Genomic DNA, 23,386 nt, shown 5'->3' with positions numbered 1-23,386 from the left:
ATATATATACTGGGTCAGAGGAAGACTCCATCCCAAATGGAGATGAGAATGCTAAGCGGAAAACCAAGGCAGAAGCCGGCTGGCACAAGCTATGCCAGTGATGTGGGAGTAAAGGAAAATCCCCAGGCATGCTGGAGGACTGGTTGCAGAGCAGAACAGCTCATCTTAGATCCGGTTCCCTGATGCCTTTGGCATCCAGTGTACTTTCTGCCTGGGTCAAGTCTCACACAAGAACAAGTCAGGGTTGAGACTGTATTGAAGACCAGTGAGCAGTATCTGCAACTAAGAGAAAATAGGAAAGAAATTGCAAACAGTGCAGTAGAAGACTGCGTTGTAAGGCTCTTAGTGGGAAGTCTGAATATTTGTCCCTGCCCAAATTTCATGTTGAATCTTAATCCCTAATGATGGAGATGGGGCCTGGTAGAAAGTGTTTGGATCATGGGAGCATATCACTCATAGCTTGGTGCTGTCTTCATGAGAGTGAGTTCTCAAAAGATCTGGCTGTTTAAAAGTGTGTGGCACCTCATGCTCTCTCTCTCTCTCTCTCTCTTTCTTGCTCCTGCTTTCACCATGTGATGTGCCTGCTCCCCTTTGGGCTTCTACCATGATTGTAAGTCCCCTGAGACTTTTCCAGATGCAGATGAATGCTATGCTTCCTGTACAGCCTGCAGAACCATAAGCCAACTAAACCTCTTGTCTTATAAATTACCCAGTCTCATAGCAACACAAGAACAGCCCAATACAACATTCAAATTGGGAAACGTGAAGAGTTTTCAAAGGTTTGGGAAGAATGTAAAGAGCGTAGGGAAACTACAAGGGATGCTTTTTCCATCCTTAATCTTGAAGCAAACAAGGGGGGAAGGCAGTTACAAAACCCAGAGCTTCAGCCTGAGAGATGGTCTGTCTGACCTTCCATTGAGGAACACAGCATGTCCTTGAGGAGGGAAACTATGGGGAGGAAACTAAGGAGAAATAGCCCTGGACCTCATCCTTCACCCTTCTCAGATCTCCTGCAGGACTGACTCCCCCTTGACTAACCCAACCAGACACCAGAGGACCAGACTGACATGGTCCTTCCAAGTGAACCTAGTAAGCCCAAAGCAGAATGGAAAAGGGTAGGAAGGAAATGTAGTGGGACTAACCATCAATATACAGCACAGAGGGATCACATAATTTGGGCGAAAAATGAGGAGGGTCTCCTCTCTAGACACTTATTAATTACAAAAGAGAAAGTAGTAATTTTATAATATAGAAACTAGCAGACACTGGCCTGGCGTGGTGGCTCATGTCTATAATCCCAGCACATTGGGAGGCCAAGGCAGGCAGATCACTTGAGCTCGGGAATTGGAGACCAGCCTGGACAACATGGTGAAACCCCATCTCTACCACTAAAACTACAAAAATTAGCCAGGTGTGGTGACACGATCCTGTAGTCCCAGCTACTTGGGAGGCTGAGGAAGGAGAATTGCTTGAACCTGGGAGGTGGAGGCTGCAGTGAGCTGAGATCACGCGACTGCACTCTAGCCTGGGTGACAGCAAGACTCCATCTCAAAAACAAACCAAAACAAAACTAGCAGACACGACCTTGACTAGGTGATCAAGGTTGACATCTCAGTAATAGGGCAAATGGCCATCATGTGCCTCCCCATATGAAGCACTAAGAAGGACACAACATCACATCCCCAATAGTCTTGCCAATAATACATACCTGACTCTAATGAAGAATAATCATTGGACAAACCCAAATTGAAGGACAGTCTACAAAACAATTGGCCTGTCCACTTCAAAAATGTCAATATCATGAAAGACAAAGAAAGACTGGTGAAAGTAGGCTAAAGAGATATGACCAGAGAATGCGAGGCATGGCATGGGATTTTCTTCTGCCTCAGGGATATTACATGACAAACTGAACACCTCAATAACATCTATAAATTAGATGATAGTATTATGTCAATGTTAAGTTCACAATGGATTTTGATTATTGTGCTATTGTTACAGAATTAAAAAGCCCTTGTTTTAAAAAAAATAATGAGGTATTTGGGGGTACAAAGACGTTATGACTGCCTCTTAAATAATTCAGGAAAATACACATAAAAAAGAAAAATATATGTGATGCAATGTTAATATTTGGGGTATTTAGATGAAGGGCATCTTGGAGTTATTTTACTATTTTTGTAACTTTTCTTCATGTCTGAAATTACATCAAAAAAAGTAAAAATTAGAATGATAAGCGCTTGAACTGGAGCAACTAACAACAGGACTATCTAGAAAGGGCTGTATATAAGAAATATGTGAGAGGTAAAATCGTTAATATTTAAGTGATGAATGATATGTGAAGGGTCTACAATGACTTATACCATGCAATGCAGCTGTCATTGTGGTCACACTTAGCATGAATTGCTAAATTGTCTGAATGATATTTTAAATGTGTCCTGGCTAAAGAATCCAAATACCTATAAGGCTTTCTCTAGCATTGACATTGGAGTAACACAGTCAATTAAATACTAGTGGATCTAAAACAGAATGCTAAATTTGTACCTTATCAATAGTGATGAGAATTTAATTCAAAAAGCAGGCAATCATGGATTTACCCAACCTGAGAAGAAAGAATGCCCCTGACAAATCAGTATCTCTTTTCCAGTCTTCCCTAAGGTGTACAGTTAGTTAGGATCTTTCAAAGCAGCATAAGGACATTTAAGATACAAAAATAACTCAAATCTATGAGATAGTGATGATCTGGAACAGACAGGGGAAGAGACAACATTCCAAATTCTTCTGTCCTCATGTAAAACACTCTTTTTTCCAGCACAGACTTGAAAAATCATGTCTCATAGGCATCCATCAATCACTAATAGTTCTTACAAAAGAAATTAGCACCATTTTCCTGATCCTCCTATGTGTCTTGTCCCAGGGTCCAAATCCTTGGTCTGTTCAACAAACATGGACTAAACATGAACCATTAGTATCAGCCTGATAATCAGTGTCATATTGATGGGTAGGTATAATCCACACTTCTCTACAGAAAACAGTGGCTCAAGGGCCTTGAGATAGCATTTTTGCCATATTTCTTATAATAGTGTAAGTTTTGTGGGACTAATTGTAAACACGGATTTAAATGTTTAACACATATGAGTTAAATCTGTTTCTTTCACTCACAGCCCCGGTGAGATGTTGATTATAACTAGAAAACCTAAATACGGGTGGTTCCTATTGAACAACTAACAACTAGTGCCCAGGGAACTTAGCTGCACCCACCACCTGGGCTGAGGGTAAAAGGATAGTGAAATGAAATAGCAACTGGTTGCTAGTTGAGGTCTTTTTGAGAGGCTCCAAGAAGACACCTTTACCCGGAAATGTGGTAATGCTACCATTAGAGATCTCTTCCTTTGAAATAACTACACCTACTAAATGCTCCATTAAAATGCAAACATCCTCAGCTATGTCTATAACAGACCAGGGTAAATTAGATCAGTAAACATCATGAAGGATGACACGAAGACTTTGGTATCTGGCAATGGAAGATTTTGAAATGGAGGAAAGGGCAGAGAATAGAGAAGTAAAGAGTCCTGGAAAAATGAAAATCTGCCTACTTAACAGCTTTGGCTAGGGCCAGCCCTGGAACTAAGGTCATGAGTGTTTGCGTGTGTTTTCTTTAACTTTGTCCAGTCAAGAAATTTTCTTCCAAAGTCACAGCCTCTATCCACAAACTCAGACAAACATATTGTATCAGAAAGAGAGCTGATGAACAAGGATGCAGATACTCAAAATTGTTACAAGAAATCTTAAAGCATATGTTCCACTGACATCATCCTTTAAATGTGCAAAATAGCATCAAAATCATTAAGTAATCCAGAATATTTGTTTACCTTCCTTATTTGCTTACCTTCCTGTGACCTGCCATTTCTAGCATCCTCTCCCTGTCAAAAACAGTTTTATTCTCACTACATGAAAGAACATCGCTGAAGTCTGTAGCTGTTTTGGAAGCATATATCCAAGCATGGAGCTGAGCGTCTTCAATTAATTTTCAAAGAATATTTTTGTCCATGGAGACATATTTGAGATGCCAGGACTCAAAGCATTGTACCTTAAGACTCGTTTTCAAACTGAGCATTCTTCTTCAATTTCTCTCATCAAACAAAATGCTCACACAGTAGACAGCTCACTGGGGCCTGTGTCTGATCACAGTCCACAGTTCAGCAGGAGGGATCTTCTAAAGCCAATATCTAAAGGTAAACTGTGCATATTTTCATGAACACCACTGGATAATAGCAAGCATTTAACCACTTCAGATGCTGCATTTCTTTCTCTGATAATTTCTATTTTAATTTTCATCTGCAGTAATCAAAAAAGAGGAAAGAACACAAATTTCTAACTTTCTCCTAGCACTTTGTCATTGACTGGAACTACATTTCTAAGCTTTTCTCACCCTGTTGTCCTTAAGACAGATAGAAATATAAATCTTATAAAATCCAACAAGGTCACATTTTTTGTCATATACCATATATGTAAAATTACATAATGCTTTCTATCTCATTTCATACAGATGAAATGATATGGCAAATGTTGAATATCTTGCACATAGTAGATGCTCAGTAAATAGTAGTTATTATTTTCTAAGAGTGGCATTTTAAAGGTTGGCAGTTTACAAGCAGAATAGAGCATGATGATACTGAGAGCATCAATGATAACAATTAGCCTGTATATAGTATTTACAATGGACTGCACATTTTTATACACATTATCACACATACCACACAACTCTGTGAGATACAGTTGTTCTATTAGTTTTCTGCTGTTACTAAACAAATGACCACAAACAGTGGATTAAATAACAAATTTATTTAATTGTTATTTCTCTAAATCAGAAATCCAAGAGTTTCACCAGGCTAAAGCCATAGTGTCAACAGGGATATTTTTTCTATCCAGAGGCTCTAGGGGAGAATCTGTTCCCCAGCTCATTCAGGTCATTGGTAGAATTCAGTTCCTTGCAGTTGTAGGACAAAGGTCCTCATTTTCCTGCTGGCTGTCAGCTGAGAGCTCTTTCAGCATCTAGTGGCTGCAACATTCTTTGGCTCATGGCTTCATCCTCCCATCAAAGCCAGAACATTAGGATGAATCTCTCTCATGCTTCAAATCTCTCCTACTTCATTTGTCATAGTGTATTTCTGATTCTAGCTAGGAAAAATTCTCCACCTTTAAAGGCTCATATACTCAGATTGGGCTCACTTAATCCAGCATAATCTTTCCAACTCAAGATGCATATTCTTAATCACATCTACAGAAGCCCCTTTATTGTGTAAAGTAACATTCACTGGTTCCAGTGATTAGAATATTGTCATCTTTTGGTGGAGAGTATTATTTTGTCTTCCACAGTTACCATTATTCACATTTACAGAGGAGAAAAATGAAGATCAAAGAGGATAAGATATTTGTAAAGGACATATAAAGAATGGACTGAAATCCCAAAATTGTTTTGCTGTAAGCTCAAGTCAATGTTCTCCTCATAATTATCTTTTTTCTGAAGGATAACCCAGCATTTACTCTCTTGTATCTTTTCCCCTCTTTCCCACCCACACTTCCATTAGAAACATTTAAGGCTGACATATTTGAAGAATTATTTCCAAGGCTTCCTTGGAAAAGCCAAAGTTTAGTTGCATTTCTGCTGGTTTTTTTTTTTTTTTTTTTTTTTTTTTTTTTTTTTTTTTTTTTTTTTTTTTTTGGATTTCTTCTGAAGCTTACCATATTGAGAATATTATTTGCCTGCAATTAGACATTTTCAGTTAAGGCTGTAAGAGAAAATGTATTACCTGGTGGGTTGAGTGCTAATGGAAATTTATACCATGGTAAACATCAGTTATCTCACTAAATAATTTTTTTCTAAAGATGTACTTAGCAATTTCATACTAATATGATTAATACTTACTTAAGACAAGACCCATCACTTTATATTTTCTAGAAAATATAGTATTTTTAGCCTCCTTTCTTGCCAGTGGAATTTAAAAGCACAATATAAATTTATTTTGGTGTGATTTCAGGCAACCAGGAAGTGTTTAGTAAGTCCTTTAACAAATACAAAATGTCATTCAGCTATTCAAGGGAATGTTATTAAATGGCAAATTATGGCACACAGGTTGTACTCTGAAAATAATAATATTCCTGAAATTTAAGGGGACTGCTCAGATTAAAAGGAGAAGGTACTCATCAAAGGAAGGTGGACAATGAGTTCAGATTGTTCGTGTACAGAAATCATAGAAGACTCTAAAAGCCTGGCCATGGTCAAGCATATTCAAGAATAACAGTAAAATAAACGTTTTCACTTTAAAAATCCTGAAAAATAAAAGTTATCAGTTTCTGCATTTTTAAATAAATTATACAAAGATGATCTTCTGATCAGGGAAGAAATTCAGGTCCCTCTTTTCAGTTTCCGTATACAAGTGGAGCTTAAGATGAAGGAAAAAGGAAGTAGTTTGATTTCACTTCCTCCTTTTGCCTTCTTCATCTATTCTACTTCACTTGCAGTTTTACCCCTTTGACTAACTGCTTCCCTCCCCTATGTTCTTCCACTGACAGCAGAGAAAGTGACATGGGCACCCTGGAAACGTCTTTTTGTCTTTCATAATCTGGCCTGTGGCTACATTCTAGTCATATTTCTTACCAGATTTCTAAAACTTCCCTAAGCTCTAGTCATACAAAACATTCATTATTCCCCTAGGAACTCAAATTTTTTTAAATATGCTATTGTTATAACTAGGAATGTTCTATACCTAGTTTCATCTACATATATGTGGTTAAAACCAAAATGTTAAATGACCTCTGGAATTTTTCTTTACATAAAATATTTATGGCACAATTTTTTTAATCTAATAAACTAAAGAATATTGTGCATGTTTTTCATAACATTAATGATTTTAACATAACATTAATGACTAAATAATGAAAATAAAAATTAAGAGTAATCATTTGCTACTCTGTGGCATGCAAAAGATAATTCTCTAAAACCAAGAGATAATTTGCAGATTGGAAAATAAACTGAACATATAATTACGGAACTAGGAAAAACAAAGGTTTTTTTGAGATTTCTCCCAGTTACTTTTTTTGTTTTGTTTTGTTTTTTTGTTTTGTTTTGTTTTGTTTTGAGACAGGGTCTTACTCTATCACCCAGGCTGGAGTGCAGTGGTGTGATCATGGCTCACTGCAGCCTCGATCTCCCAAGCTCAGGTGATCCTCCCACCTCAGCCTCCCAAGTAACTGGGACCACAAAGTGTGTGCCACCATCCCTGTCTAATTTTTATAATTATTTTTAGAAACAGTCTCCTGATGTTGTCCAGACTGATCTTTAACTCTTAGGCTTAAGCAGCCCTCCTGCCTTGGCCTCCCAAAGTACCAGGATTACAGGTGTGAGCCACCATGTTCAGCCCCAGTTACCTTTTTCACAGACAAAGAAAGAAAAGCACAAAAAAATTAAGTTGCCGAATCAGGGTCATAAAAGAAATCAGTGGCAGCTTCTATCCAATGCTGTTTCTACCGAGTCACATTTCTTTCTTTTTCAAATGACTAGAGAGCTTAGAATCATAGTATTCCAAGGTAGCTATTACTTATGCAATGCCTTCCTTATTAGGAAGCTGCTCTCACCCGAATCAGGCTGATATTTTCAGGGTAGAAACACCTAAATATCTCTATGCTAAAATCCTCCTCTGAGAGGCCAGATGGGGAAAGTCTTGAGAGCAATTCCATCTTTTAATATAAAAGTGTCTAATAGTATATTTTGATCCTCTGTATTTGTTGTAAATTCACCTATCGTATTTGCTGGTGCCAAAATAACAACAACAAAAAAAGATCTATGTTCATAGGTTACTTCCTTCAAAGCTTTCAAAAGAGGTAGGCTGCAGTGACGATCAACATAACAATTAAGTATCCTATAACACACCCTAGAGAGAAACAATATGAAAACAAGACCTGGGATCAGGGGGTTTCGCCTAGAAGTAAAAGAAATTAAAATGGCTCTTACTGTTAACATTGAATATACTATTACTTTTACTCACTTATTAGCAAATACAGTTATGTTTTTAAAAAATTAAATAATTCAGTCCATGCATAAAGATCTTGTAATAAACACATAGTTGACATGTAAATATATATGTATCTCGATGTGCTAGAATTAAGCCCAAGACTGCAGGTCACTTGCTTTCGGTTCTGTCTTAAGTCAGTTGCCCTGGGGAAAGAGATGCTGAGATGAAGATTTGTGTGCAGGAAAAATGCTGGGAGTGTGATATTTCTTGATGATGACTACACATGAGAACAATACATATGAGGGAGACAGGGAAACGACATCAGTCAAAGTGAGAAGTTGATGTTTTATGTAGTTACAACAAAGGCTTCAGCAGATCTCATGGGAAGCTTTGGGGCTGGGCTGGCCCTTCAGAGTTATGCCCATGAAGGCAAGGGGGCTGCACCTTTTCACCTACGTCTGCCAGCCACTGGATGTGAGCTACATCAAGGGAAGAGGTGCACTCTTGGATGACAAAGTGCTATGGTCTGAATATTTATCCCCTCTAAAACGTACGTTGAAATGTAATCCATGATGTGGCAGTGTTGAGAGGTGCAGACTTTAAGAGGTGATTGAGTCATAATGGCTCTGCCCTTATAAACAGATTAATCTACTCATGGATTAATGGGTTATCATGGGACTGGGCCTGGTGGTTTTATACAAAGAGGAAGAGGAACATGAGTATCGTGCTCAGCCCTCTCACTATGTGATGTCCTGTGCCACTTTGGGACTCTACACAGAGTCTCCTCCAGCAAGAAGGCCCTCATTAGATGCAGCCCCCCGACCTTGGACTTCTCAACTTCCATAGGAAATAAGTTCCTTTTCTTTATAAATTACCCAGTTTCAGGTATTCTGTTATAAACAACAGAAAAGGAACTCATACAGACAGATTTCTTTGGTCAAGGGGAATTATCATATAGGAAAAAACAGCAGCCAATACTCCTGTAGTAGTCCATTTTCACACTGCTATAAAGAAATACTCAAGACTGGGTAATTTATAAAGACCCAGTTTCACATGGCTGGAGAGGTCTCACACTTACAATCATGGCAGAAGGGGAAACAGGCAACTTCTTCACAAAGTGGCAGGAGATAGAGTGAGCAAAGGAGGTAGTGCCCCTTATGAAACCATGAGATCTTGTAAGAACTCACTCACTATCACAAGAACAGCATGGAGGAAACCACCCCCATGATTCAATCACCTCCCACCAGGGTTTTCCCTCAACACCTGGGGATTACAATTCCAGATGAGATTTCGGTGGAGACACAAAGCCTAACCAAACAATTCTGCCCCAACCCCTCCCAAATCTCATGTCTCTTTCACATTTCTAAACCAATCATGCCTTCCTAACAGTCCCCCAAAGTCTTAATTCATCCCAGCATCAACCCAAAAGTCCAAGTCCAAAGTCTCATCTGAGACAGGGCATGTCCCTTCCACGTAGGAGTCGATAAAATCAAAAGCAAGTTAGTTGCTTCCAAGATAGGATGGGGGTACAGACATTGGGTAAATTCTCCCATTCCAAAAGGGAGAAATTGGCCAAAACAAAGGGGCTACAAGCTCCGTGCAAGTCCAAAATCCAACAGGGCAATTATTAACTTAAAGCTCCAAAATGATCTCCTTTGACTCCATGTGTCACATACAGGTCATGCTGATACAAGAGGTGAGCTTGGGCAGCTCTGCCCCTGTGGCTTTGCAGGGTACAGTTCCCCTCTTGGCTGCTTTCACAGGCTACCATTAAGTATCTGCCGCTTTTCCAGGTGCATGGTGCAAGCTGTCAATGGATCTACCATTCTGGGGTCTGGAGGACAATGACTATTCTGGGATCAGTCTGGAGGACAATGGCCCTCCTCTCACAGATCCACTAGTCAGTACCCCAGTGGGGACTCTGTATGGGGGCTCCAACCCCACATTTCCCTTCTGCATTGGCCTAGTAGGGGTTCTCCATGAGGGCTCCACCCCTGCAGCAGACATCTGCTTGGAAACATCCAAGCATTTCCATACATTCTCTGAAATCTATGTGGAGGCTCCCAATCCTCAATTATTAACTTCTGTGCACCTGCAGGTCCAACACCACATGGAAGCTGCCAAGGCTTGGGGTTTGCAGCCTCTGAAGCAATAGCTCAAGTTGTACCTTGGCCCCTTCTAGGCATGGCTGGAGGTGAAGCAGCTGGGACACAGGGCACCAAGTCCTGAGCCTGGATAGAGCAGGGAGGTCTTGGGCCTGGCCCACAAAACCATTTTTTCCTCCTAAGTCTCTGGGCCTGTGATGGGAGGAGCTGCTACCAAGATCTCTTACATGCCCTGGAGACGTTTTCCCCATTGTCTTGGCAATTAACATTGGGCTCCTCTTTGCTTATGAAAATTTCTGCACCCAGCTTGAATTTCTTCACAGAAAAATGGGTTTTTCTTTTCTATCACATAGTCAGGCTGCAAATTTTTTGAACTTTTATGCTCTGTTTCCCTTTTAAACGTAAGTTCCAATTTCAGATCATCTCTCTCAAGTTCAAAATTCCACAGATCTCTAGGGCAGGGGCAAAATGTCTCCAGTCCCTTTGCTAAAGCATAGTAAAAGTGACCTTTGCTCCACTTCCCAAGAAGTTCCTCATGTCCATCTGAGACCACCTCAGTATGGATTTCATCATCCACATCATTATCAGCATTTCAGTCAAAACCATTCAACAAGTTTCTCAGAAGTTCCAAACTTTCCCACATCTTCCTGTCTTTGGAACAGCCCTCCAAACTGTTCCAATCTCTGCCTGTTACCCAGTTCCAAAGTCACTTACACATTTTCAGGTATCTTTATAGCAGTATCCCACTCTCTGCAGTACCAATTTACTGTACTAGTCGATTTTCACACTACTATAAATACAACACTAGTTAATTTATATTATAAAGGAAAGAGGTTTAATCAACTCATAGTTCCACATGGCTGGGAGGCCTTAGGAAACTTGCAATCATGGCAGAAGGGGAAGCAGACACATTCTTCACAAGGAAACTGGAAAGAAAGAGAGAAGTGAAGAGGAAGAGCCCCTTATAAAACCATCAGGTCTCATGAGAACTCATTTGCCATGATGAGAACAGCATGGGAGAAACTACCCTCATGATTCAATCACCTCCCACCAGGTCTCTCCCTCAACACCTGGGGATTACAATTCAAGATGAGATTTGGTTGGGGACACAAAACCTAACCATATCAACTCTCAACAGCTGAGAGAATGAGGGTCTTGCTCCTGAAGGAGGGATCAGGATAGGGTGCCATAGCATTAATTCTACTGTTTGGATCTACTTACTTTGTACAGTGAGTTCATCCTTCAGGGAATAGCCACTCCAGATTCTTGTTGGTCATTTACCCATTTTAGATTTTCCTCATCAACAGCTAACACTTCTGTTGGTCTATATGACTTACCTTTTGGGTAAACCTACACCCCAGTCTCTGAGAGGCCTAAGCCTCTGTGACCAAGACCTTCTCAGGTCATTACTGTACATATCAGTTTGCCATTGGGCAGAGCAGGATTCTCTAGTGTGAAATGCGCTGCATTTAAAGCCCAAAGAGGTCTGCAAAGCATTGCATTCTTCTTTGTGGTGGGAGACGCAAGATATAATAATTTTCCTTTTACTTTGGAGAAAATGTCCCTGCATTCCCCAGGTTACTGAACCTCTAAAAAATTCACCAGCATAGAAATACTCTAAATCTTCTTGGGGTCTTCCCATATTCCAGAGCAGTACTGTCCAGAAATTTTCTCTGATGATAGAAATGTTATATATCAGCTGTATCCAATAGGGTAGCTACTGGCCATAATGCAATCCTGAGTAATTGGAGTATGGCTACGTATACTCACCATGGTGTTGTAGGTTTCTTCCTCATGGGGACCCAGACATTCCTTTAGTCAGTAGGTTCCAACTCTGACATAGAACCAGAAACAAGACATGATTTGTTTGTTATTGGGGTGGCTTCCTTCACTCTCTTGATCATCTATCTTTGCAAGCAAGGTGGCAGTAGACTCTGATGTAAAAGCTTTATAAGAAAAAACCTTCTGTGTTATCTTCAAGCAAAGGGTGGGAGAAAGTGGTCTTCCAGCCTTTAATAACAAGGAGTGGCCCACTGTTGCAGGCCCTTGTGGATTCAGGGCAATCTGGATCCTAAGAGGTTTCCATCCAGGTGTCCGTCTCAAGCCTCAGCATTTTGCTCCTTTTCACTCAGGGTCCCATAGTCATATCAGGGTAGAATAGACATGCCAGAGTTTGGAATTCCACTTTTTCTGAAATTTCACTAGCCTTATAATTAAATTGTGTATGAGATCCTCAACAATGCCTCTCCTATGGCCATAAAGAAGGAGAGAGTCCTTCTATCCTGCCTAAGAAACACTCTAACTTCCACAGTGACCTTAAGTTGGTAATTTAATGACCCTCAGTCTTTGTATTTTCCCAATGCACTGATAACACTCACTAAGAATCATCTGATTTCATTGACTTAGGATAATTACTACTCCAAAGTCCTCTGTGCATTATCTTTCAGTAGTATCCCTTTCTAGTCACCAACAGTGAATGTATTAACTGGACCAATAAAGCATGCTAGAGGCATTCAGTCCTCCACTTACTACAGTGTTGACATCCTCATTACCAGCTGGCCAATGAATGATCCAACTCCAAAACCTCAGAGCACTCCTGGCATTGACTAACTGAGGTCCAGCTCCTTAGAAAACAGATTCAGATGTAGATTGCATGCAGGAAGTTTTTGGGAAGTACCAACAGGACAAATCTGTGACAGAGTAATGAAACCAGAAGTGAGTGAACAGGAGAAATTAAACTGTGATGTAATTGAAATGAAGACCTCAGCTGCTCTCTGAGGGAGTTCTGGAGCTGGAATGGCCCTTCAGGGCTGTCCTGAATTGAGGTAAAGAGGCTGATCTTTCTAATTTCCCCTTCCCCAGAGGCTGCCCCTAGCCTAGGGAGGAGGTATAAACTTAGGCAAGGCAACTCCCTTTGGCAGAGGACAGTGCGTTGCCCAGAGAAAGAAGATAATTCCTGGAGAGGAAATTGGCTGTTTGTCTCAGCAACTAACACTCCCAGCTGTCGACAGATGGAATGAGTGTCTCAGACATAAAACTGTGGTGGGGAGGAGGGGTGTGGAGGAGGCATCTGAGTAGAGCGCCACAGCAGTCACTACAGGTTCTATCCTTGGTTTTGCCACTAGGAAGTTACAGAAACCTGAACAATCCTCTCAGCCTTTTAAAGCTTTTGTTTCCTTATTTGGATGCAAGGGCAATGAGAGAGCTAAGTTCTTACGAATACGCTTTGCACTCTGTTTGTTTTAAGAAATATTCTAATTTCCTATTTTACTTATAAATTTAGTTTTTGAAAGGATAGTTTGTAGGGCAAAGGGGATTTTTTTCTGATTTTCATAAAAACAGATGGTTCTACCAATGTACTGCTTCACTTAAACTAACCTCAAAGTCAGGACTTAGTTTCCATAAACTAAGGATTTCTGACTGTCTCTCATCACTCAGCATCTTCACAAGGTATCTGAGTTTCACTATGCCGCCTAGCTTCATCACTGTGCTGTGGAATCAATTGCTTTATTTTGTAATCATGAGTCACATCTATTCACTTTAAACACACAGACACACACACAGCAACATTCAGTGATGAATATAAATAAGATTTCAGAATACAATCTTAAAAATGTCACTGTAATTGTGTAGGACTGCTTTTAATTAAGCCCTGGGCTGGCAGGTGTGGTGGTACATACCCATAATCCTGGCTACTTGGGAGGCTGAGGCAAGAGGATTGCTTGAGCTCAGAAAGGAGTTCAAGACCAGCCTGGGAAACACAGGGAGACCCTGTCTCAAAAACAATGAGAAAAACAAATCCCTGGAGAAAAGTTTTGTATCCCATTCTTAAATGTCTCTCAGGAGCTCTTTAAAAAATGATCAGCCTGACCGTTAGGAAGTTCTTTCTGATATCTAACCTAAATCTCTCCTACTGCAATTTCAAACCACTTCCTTTTCCATCCTTAATGAATTAGGAAAGGAGCTGGTAATCACTGTCACCTCTTATAATCTTTCATATGTTTAACTTTATTAGAATTTATTTATACCTAAACGTTCTCTCCCACCTGACAATTTATCTCCCTTAGCCATTGTCTGTTTTTTCACTCTTGAGCAGTACTTTTTAGTCTCGTAAATATGTTCTCCAGCTTCTGTGTTTATCCCAGAAACTATGGAGACCATATTTAATGAGTTTTTAACATACCATGAATGATTTTGGGGTTTTGGCATGTTACAGCCTCACATGGTTTACCTTTCAAACTGCATTAAACTATTCATACATTAAAAATGTATATCAGATTGTTTAACCTCAAGGAAGAATGATTTTCCCACAAGACCTATTTATAAAGTATGATAGTATCTTCCCTTATGTGGGAAGCTAATGTAAACTATTAATGACATGTATCAGTTGCAAAACGTTCTTAATGCTGTTTCCAAATAATGTTTAAAATAACAGACTCATTTTGTCCACTAGAGTTTGGTTTTGAAAGATAAACATTTTAAGTATTGTTGGTTCAATATCAATACTTGGAAAGTAGTTATTTTTTCTGAGTGCAGCCTCCATGACATCATTTGGCAGATGTGAATTTCTTGACATTGTTCCTTAAATGCAACAATCTGTTACATGTAACATCTTTCCTGATGTTTACAAAATTAGAAGGAAAAATGAATGGAGCTGCTTCACAGATTTATCTTTAAGCAAGTAAAATTAAAAAGTATTACCCACACAAAGACAAAATAAATAAAGCTCCAATTTTATATTTGGGGACCACTTGGAAGAAGTATACAAAAGTATGTTACTTTTAACCTGATACATCAAATATAAAGACAGTTTTAAACTTTTGCAGGGATTTCTATACTCTATGTATGAGTAAATTTTATCCTTACATAGAAAGTAAGTATATCATATATACTTGCATTTCAGGACACAACCTCCTTCAGAAACCTCTGCTTAATAACTTCATCATCTCCTTCTAAAAGCTGGCTACCAACAAATGCCTGTCAATATGGGGATCTCATGCACACTATAACCTAGGTATCCTCTAGTCTGTAGGTATGCTGCTTGTCACCTCTACTTCTTGAGTTCATATTGCTCTTAACGTTCTCCCAATTCTGACTGACAACACTGGGCTGACCAATCTGATGCTGCTGCTGCAAGTGTTACACATTGGCCTACTCTATACACAGACCAAGAAGGGCAGCTAAATGGTTGTGCAAAATCCCATTGCACAAAAATATCTTCCTCATTTCCGCCAAGTCATACATTCAAACACATGAAGCATGCTTTACCCTGGTGGTAGATGCTTTATATGCATTATTTATGTTCAATAAGCTTTTGAATGTAAGTACTGTTCTCATTATTCTACATCTTAGAAAACTAATTTCAGAGAAATTAAATATATTGCTGAAGCCACACAACCAGTAATGGGCAGAGACAAGATTTGAATAGGTGTTTATGACTTCAGGGCATTGGCATTTCTCATTATATCCTGTATATCCCCCACTACCATGTTCAGGCAGGATAGCTTAGTGGTTCAGGGTAGGAACTCTGGAGTGAAACTGTCTGGTTTCCAAACTCTGACTCTGCCACTTCTTACTTTATGGCCTACTTAGCATCTTTGTGCTTCGGTTCCATGATCTGTAAAATGGATATAATATTAGTATGTAACTCTTGAAGTTGGTATAAGGATTAAATGTGTTAACATAGGCCAGGCGTGGTGGCGCACACCTGTAATCCCAGCACTGTCGAAGGCTATGGAAGAACTGCTTAAGGCCAGGAGTTTGAGACCAGCCTGGGAAACATAGCAAGACTCCATCACTATAAAAATAAATAAAACTAAAAAATTAGCCAGGTGTGGTGGCACAAGCCCGTAGTCCTAACTTCTTGGGAGAATGAAGCAGTAGAATTGCTTGATCCCAAGAGTTCAAGGTTGCAGTGAGCCATGATTGCACCACTGCAATCTAGCCTGGGCAAAAGAGTGAGACCTTGTATAAAAAACAAACAAACAATGTGTTTATATATAAAATGCTTAGAATAAAGCCTGCCACATAGTAAATGCCATTAAATTCGCTACTGTTACTATATCCTTATTATGCAATGAAAAGATCCTACTGAAAAGCAAATGATATAAAGGAAGGAAGAGGGATGGTAACATAACATACATCAATAACCCACTCTAGAGTCTGAAAATTGATAACTAAGTCTCAGGGAAATGGAGACACTGAGCAAGTCTAACTGCTGGATAAAGAAGATAGAGAGGGGCTACAGTGACAAACAATGAATAGCAAGGGACACTGAAGCCTAGAAAAGGTTGGAGTCAACAAGAAGGAAGCACACAGCTTCCTCCTTCCACTTTAAAATTTTGTTGCATGTCATCCTTAATGGTATTTTATGCCATACTGGTGATGACGGTGGTGGTGGCTTTATGACATCATTTTGGTCCACCCTATTTTAGACAACTGTCTTCATGTTGACCAACAATTCTCCCAGGATGTTTGTTCAGTAAAATATATGTACATCTTTAACTCAAGTATATTAATGAAATTATGAAATATCATTATTCATTTTTAATTTAACATTAAATATGGCAGATGGCAAAATAATCATAAAACTACTTGGAGTTGTGTATGAGACCACTATTAAATCTAGGCCTTACATTTTTCACTTTTTCCTAACTTGGGTCAATATCTAATGCCTGATAAAGTTCACAGTATGTTTGACAGCATTCCAAATACATTGTATTCTTCATTTGAATTTCAACTTCTTTATTTAACATTCTACTTCTTTGTCAATTAGTGCCCCAAAGGATGGTATTCTGCCTAAGCAGCAAAATTCATGGCAGCTTTTAACTTTGTATTGTGCCTAGAACCAAGATTTTAAAATGCTCTAATCATCTTGTCACACTTCTAAAATTATAACATTGGTGGTGTGATCAAAGACTGAGATTCCACTGAGAACTTCACCTAGGATTTAATCTGACTTCCTGCAGATGCTAGTTGGGAACATATAATAAAGTTTATTAGTCTGTAGTGATTCATTATGTAAAGAACTACATCATGCAGAGGAAAGAGGTGAGGGTCAGGAAAGTTACTGAATCATCAGAGTAAAGATGAGTCCATTTATACCTTCACTCCTGCCATTGTTGCTAAGGTAGTCAGTCAGACAAATTCAAATTTCCAACTATCAGTTCAAATAAGCGACTACTGTATTAGACTAATAGAAACCTGAATGCCTACACTACAACATAAAACCAGTGGAAGTGTACCATATTATTATGAACGCTTCAGTGAATTTTTAATAATGGCTAATACTCCTTTCATCCTTTTAATAAAATAAACCCTAATGCTAATGAGAGCTATAATTTCATGGGTTTCTGTTAGTATATCAGAGACACCAATTAGAATTACTTTAATTCAATTATTAAGTAACTTTTGATGGCCAAAACCGCAATCACTTTAATTTAATTTAATTTAATTAATTAATTAATTAATTAATTTAAATACCAACTTAATATATGACTTTATAGTAATTCCTCTTCAGTTATCATTGTACTAGCACTTTGGCAGACAGAAAACAATAAAAACTAACACACTTTAAGTACGTATATCATATTTACAAAGCGTTTTCAGTGACGAAGTTTCATGAGTCATACGTAGCAATCCTGTGTCGTAGTTTGGGTAGAGAGTAGTATTATTTATTATTGTCCTCATTTTAGAGATTAAACATCACAAAAAAGCAAAAAAACAAAAAATTTGAGTACTTGCTTTAGGGTCCTAGGTAGCAAATTGCAGATCTAAGACTCAAACAATTTCTGCTCTAATGTAGCTTACAGATTCATTGATGCAGCAAGAGTTTTACAGAAATGTTACCTTAAAACCTCTTGATATAAGACAGATAATAAATAAGAGGTAGTTGCCTAAATGAAGAGAAAAGATAACAGACACTTATCAAGTTAGAAAGCAAGAAAGGTCCTTTGTGGCCTTTTATTGGTGGGAAAGGAAAACCTTACCATGAGAATTAGAACTTAACCTGAACCTTCATGTGTTTCTAAAATGTGCAGAGGCAGATGAGAAAAAACCTGGACTCCACATGTGACCATAGTAAACATTTCCACATGTAAAACAGTAGTGTCAGACATCTGCCTGGGTGTAGTGACATAGTGATAAGCCTGGCGTGTGGTGGGGGTGGGAATTTCTCTCTCATTGGAAAATAGTAGGCAATAGTGGTTGCCTTAGTCCATTCTCTCACTGCTATAAAGAACCGCTTGAGACTGGGTAATTTATGAAGAAAAGAGGTTTAATCGACTCACAGTTCTGCATGGCAGGGGAGACCTCAGGAAACTTACAATCATGGTGGAAGGGGAAGCAGGCACATCTTACATGGTGGCAGGCAAGAGACAGAAGTGCAAGCAGGGGAAATGCCAGAAGCTTACAAAACCATCAGATTTCATGAGCACTCACTACCATGAGAACAGCATGGGGGAACCACCCCCTATGGGCCAATCACCTCCCTCCCTTGACATATGGGGATTACAATTCAAGAGGACATATTGGTAGCAATACAAAGACAAACCATATCAGTGGTAGACAAAACAGAAGAGAGTAAATAATACAGAGCTTTATGTCAGGCAAGAAATTTGACCTAGATGCAGCAAGCATTCAGAAACCACACAGAGTTGGCGTAAAGGAAAAGATAATCCAATCCCATAGAGAGAGACTAGAAGGGTAGAGGCCATGCAAATGAGGTAAGCATGGCGAAGCTCTGTATTAGGGATGGCACTAGGACACTAAGAAAGAAATCAAAGACTGATATGCATTCAATGCAAAAGACAAAGGTGATCCTGGAGATTAGAGTGACCTGTATGTTGATAGTGCTATTGACTAAATAAGAAAGCTAATTTGTCAGACTGTTGAGCTTGTATTTGAGAGTCAACAGGGGTGCAATTTATAATATTTGTAGAATGGTCTTGCAAAATAGCTTTGGTAAAATATTTGTGAAATGACTTTGATAATAATTGTAAAATTCTTTACAGAAAGCAGGCTATGTCCTAATTCAGGATAGTTTCTTTAAGTTGGAGACAAAAGAATGATTTATAAAGGATTCATTTGAATCTTTTATAAATGTCTTACTTTCCACTATATCTTTAAGATACAATCCTGGGGCACATGTCCAGAGTTTTAAAATTTGAAAATTGCAATCGTTTGAACACTGTAGAAACAAGACCAAGGATCCAGGCACCCTGGAAAGAACTGTATTTCCAAGGATTCCTTACAAAGGAAAGATGGGACACCATCTCTTACCTTTTTCTTAACTTGTCTCAGAAACCCTCACTCTAAAACTTCTTTATTCCTGTTGGGATCTCCAAGCAATTGACAGTCCCTATCACTTTTTTATTGTCTCCTTACCTATACTACTACACTTCTCTCCTTACAAAAATTACTTGTTTAAATATATCCTCAACTCCCTTGCCCTGCTCCTCCTCATCTGATCATTGGCTTCAAGAATTAATATGCTGAGGCACTCTGGATATGGGGCCTCTGCATTTATCATCCTACATTTCTGGGAAGCCCTTATTATAATCACTACTGAAAGGAGTTTTAACATTGTGAAAATTGAGCCTCAAAGAAACTGAGTAGGTCACACATGGATGGCAGCATATGGATTCAAACCTAGGTCTTCTGGTACAGATTTAATGTTTATAAAAGGGCCTAGTTCTTCTCCAAATATGCAGGTAGAAAAAGGAAAGGTCCTACTATAAAGTGTCCTTATAAGAAATAAAAGAAGGAAAAGGAACAAGCTAGGAAAGGATACCACTATCTTTAAAGAGTAAATATATAGAGAAAATAAAAATAATTTTAAGGTAAAATAATACAGTATAAGCTAGATAAATAAACGCTAAAAAGATATAAAGGCAAGAGGTACTCAGTGACGTAAGATTGTTTTTAATCTATTATGTGTTAACACGGAATCCAAAAAATATCTCATATTCTGCAATACCATTAGGAGCATTTCCTGAGGTTAAAAAAATTAAAATATATGAGAAAATGTTTTAAATCTGAAAATTTAATATTTTCCATATATTTAGAAATGGGGTGTTATTGTGCTTTCTTCTAGCAGTGCAAAATGCTGTGTTTTCCCTCTCTACCTCCATAAACAGGTTGTTTCTTGGTGCTTACCTCAGGGTACAACCATAATTATCTCACAGCTTAGTCTGAAGTTCAGCAACTGAAACTCAGGGAGTTGTCCACATAAATGAATATTAACCCGTACAGCACTACAGAAAACAAAGTGCTTCTTTCTAATAGATGAATCATAACATAATGTGGACCTTCTCACAAAGGAGCTTGACTCCTTTTTAATGTGCAGTTCTCTAATAATTTTATAAGCACTAAAGATTTCAGTTAATTTGGATTTTGGAGAATAAATCATTCACAATACAGTTTTTCACTGGAATGTGACTCTATTTCAGTGGTCCTCCTTCTTGACCAGGTATCAGAATCACTTGTAAAGCTTTATAAAAATACTTGCTGAATCAGAACCTCTGAAGGTGCAGCCTGGGCTTATTTATCTGAAAAAACACTCTGCAAATAATTGTAATGCACAAGCAAGACTGAGAATTCAGATGTAAGCAATCCATAAATAGTTCTTCAATGAGATTTCCCTGAGGAGAATGAGTTAGAATATTGCCATGCAGACTTAAAAAAAAAAAAAATTCAGTGTTCTTAATAAGGAGAACTTGACACTAAGAAGAGCTACCTCGATTTTATTGCTCCACAAAACAGCTGTCATTCCACAATCTGTACACCTCCAGGCTATCCCACTTTCAGCAGCTGCAATAAATTCCAAGCATATTTCCAATGCAAACTGACCCAGCCTTTGAATCTAAATGTCTTCAACTCTCTCCTAAAGTTTAACTATAAATGTTCACTTTGCTTCAACTTTCCATTTGCCTTATATTAGTCAGCTGGTATGGTTTAAACATTTATAGATAGAAAAGCTCAGATATGGTCCAAGTTTTATTGTAATCAAATGTTAACTGGGTTGTGCATGCTACCTAGTATTTGAATACTGTAGATGTTTGAGAATAATTACTGTCAATGAATCTTGGCTTTTTTTTTTCTTTAGAACATGATTACTAGACACTGTGCTTCGTTTTGGGACACAACCACACCCTTAATTTGCTAATATTCTAATAGAAAAGCATTTACTTGACAACTGTTTATTGAATGGATGCAAAGATGCATAAGATGTAATCTCTGCATTCTAAGACATTAGTGTCTATGTGAAGAGGCAGATTTTTGAACAAAAATTTCCTCTACGACTTGGTGTGATGAAAAACTATAGTCATTAAAAAAATAAATACAAAGGAAAATAAATCTATATGAGGAAAGCCAGTGAGGGTCTTACAGAGAAAGTGGCATCTAAACTGGAAGAATGAATGGAAAGAATATTCCAAACAGAAATATGCAAATCTCATAAACAAGTAAATCATAACACATTCAGGGAAGAGTGAGAACTATGTGGAATATTTAGCACAAGGCTCACTGACTCTCTCTGTCGCTGCTCTTGTCATCATTCTTAATAACTTCAACAGACCAGTAGATATCTGTCTAATTGCCTGGGCCTCTAGGCTTTCCATTTTCAACAACCATTTCCTTAATTATTCCAAGCTCCCACTCCTACCATTCTATCCTTGCCATTACAATAACTGCGTACACCTTTGAAATCTCAAGTTTAAGTTTTCAAGCATTGTTTCCTGAATACCACCTCCTACCATTCCTATACACTTGCCTTAGGAACCCTCCCTCTACAACTTCTTCATTCCTGTTGAGATCTCCTAGCAATTAACAATTCCTAGCACTTCTTCATTGTCTCCTTACTTGCGTCACCTCACTTCCCTCCTTACACCCATTACCCACTTACAAATACCCTCAACTCCCTCACGCTACTCCTCATTTGATCAAAGCCCTGATTAAACTCAACTCTCTACCTATTCCATGCTCAAACACTGTCAATTGAACATAACTGGAGAAGAGCTCCAAAACATGCCAACTAATCCTACTTTACTTTTATGACCACTGATGTCAGAAGAAATCATTCTCTTCCCAGAGTCTTGGCTATTGCTCTTCCTTTTGCTTAGACTAGTTTCCCCTCAGATATTCACATGGCTTGCTACCTTGACTTAGTCAAGTCTTTGCTAACGTGTCCCTTTTTTTTTTTTTTTTTTGAAAGATGGAGTCTCGCTCTGTTGCCCAGGCTGGAGTGCAGTGGCACGATCTGGGCTCACTGCAAGCTCCGCCTCTTGGGTTCACGCCATTTTCCTGCCTCAGCCTCCCAAGTAGCTGGGACTACAGGAGCCCGCCACCTTGCCCGGCTAATTTTTTGTATTTTTAGTAGAGAAGGGGTTTCACTGTGTTAGTCAGGATGGTCTCGATCTCCTGACGTCGTGATCTGCCCACCTCGGCCTCCCAAAGTGCTGGGATTATGGGCGTGAGCCACCGTGCCAGGTCAATGTGTCCTTTTTAAAGAGGACTTCCCAGGACCATCCTGTCTAACTGAGCCCCATCTACCGTAGCCTGTCTCTCTCTACCCATTAACTCTGCTTTACTTTTCTTTATACAACTTATCATGAAACTTTGTTTATCTTTGTCACCTCCACTAGAATGTAAGCTCCCTGAAGGCAACAACGGTGTTTGTCATGTTTACTACTATATGTCCATGTGGCTAGCACCTAGTAAGGGAGATGGTTAATTTTATATATCAACTTGACTGGATCATGTGGTGTCCAGATATTTCATTAAACATTATTCTGGGCATGTCTATGAAGGCTTTCTGGATGGGGTTAGCATTTTAATCAGATTGAGTAAAGCAGATTGCCATCCTATACGTAGATGGGGCTCATACAGTCTGCTGTATGAACAAACAGGCAAAGTGAGGGAGAATTGCTCTCTGCGTCCTACCGTCTTCAAGCTGAGACATCATACTCTCCTGCCCTTGGGCTTAGGCACAGACTAAAACTTTTATCACCAGCTCTCCGAAATCTCCAGCTTGCTCACTGTAGATCCTAGGACTTGTCAGCCACTATAACTATATGAGAAAATTACTTATAGTAAATCTAGATAAATAGAGAGTGACAAATAGAATAGATTTAAGTATATATGTAAATCTATGTCTACAGTTCTGGAGATAAGAGTCTCTTTCAGGATGCACATAAGTTTTCAGATTATTTATGCAGTGCTTGATTTGGGAGTCCAAATCCTTGAGCTCATCCTTTTCTTTCACCACTTTGTCCA

This window comes from Chlorocebus sabaeus, chromosome 11 (assembly GCF_047675955.1).
Source record: "Chlorocebus sabaeus isolate Y175 chromosome 11, mChlSab1.0.hap1, whole genome shotgun sequence".
Classification (NCBI taxonomy): Eukaryota; Metazoa; Chordata; class Mammalia; order Primates; family Cercopithecidae; genus Chlorocebus; species Chlorocebus sabaeus.
Note: the sequence above shows the minus strand (reverse complement) of the source record.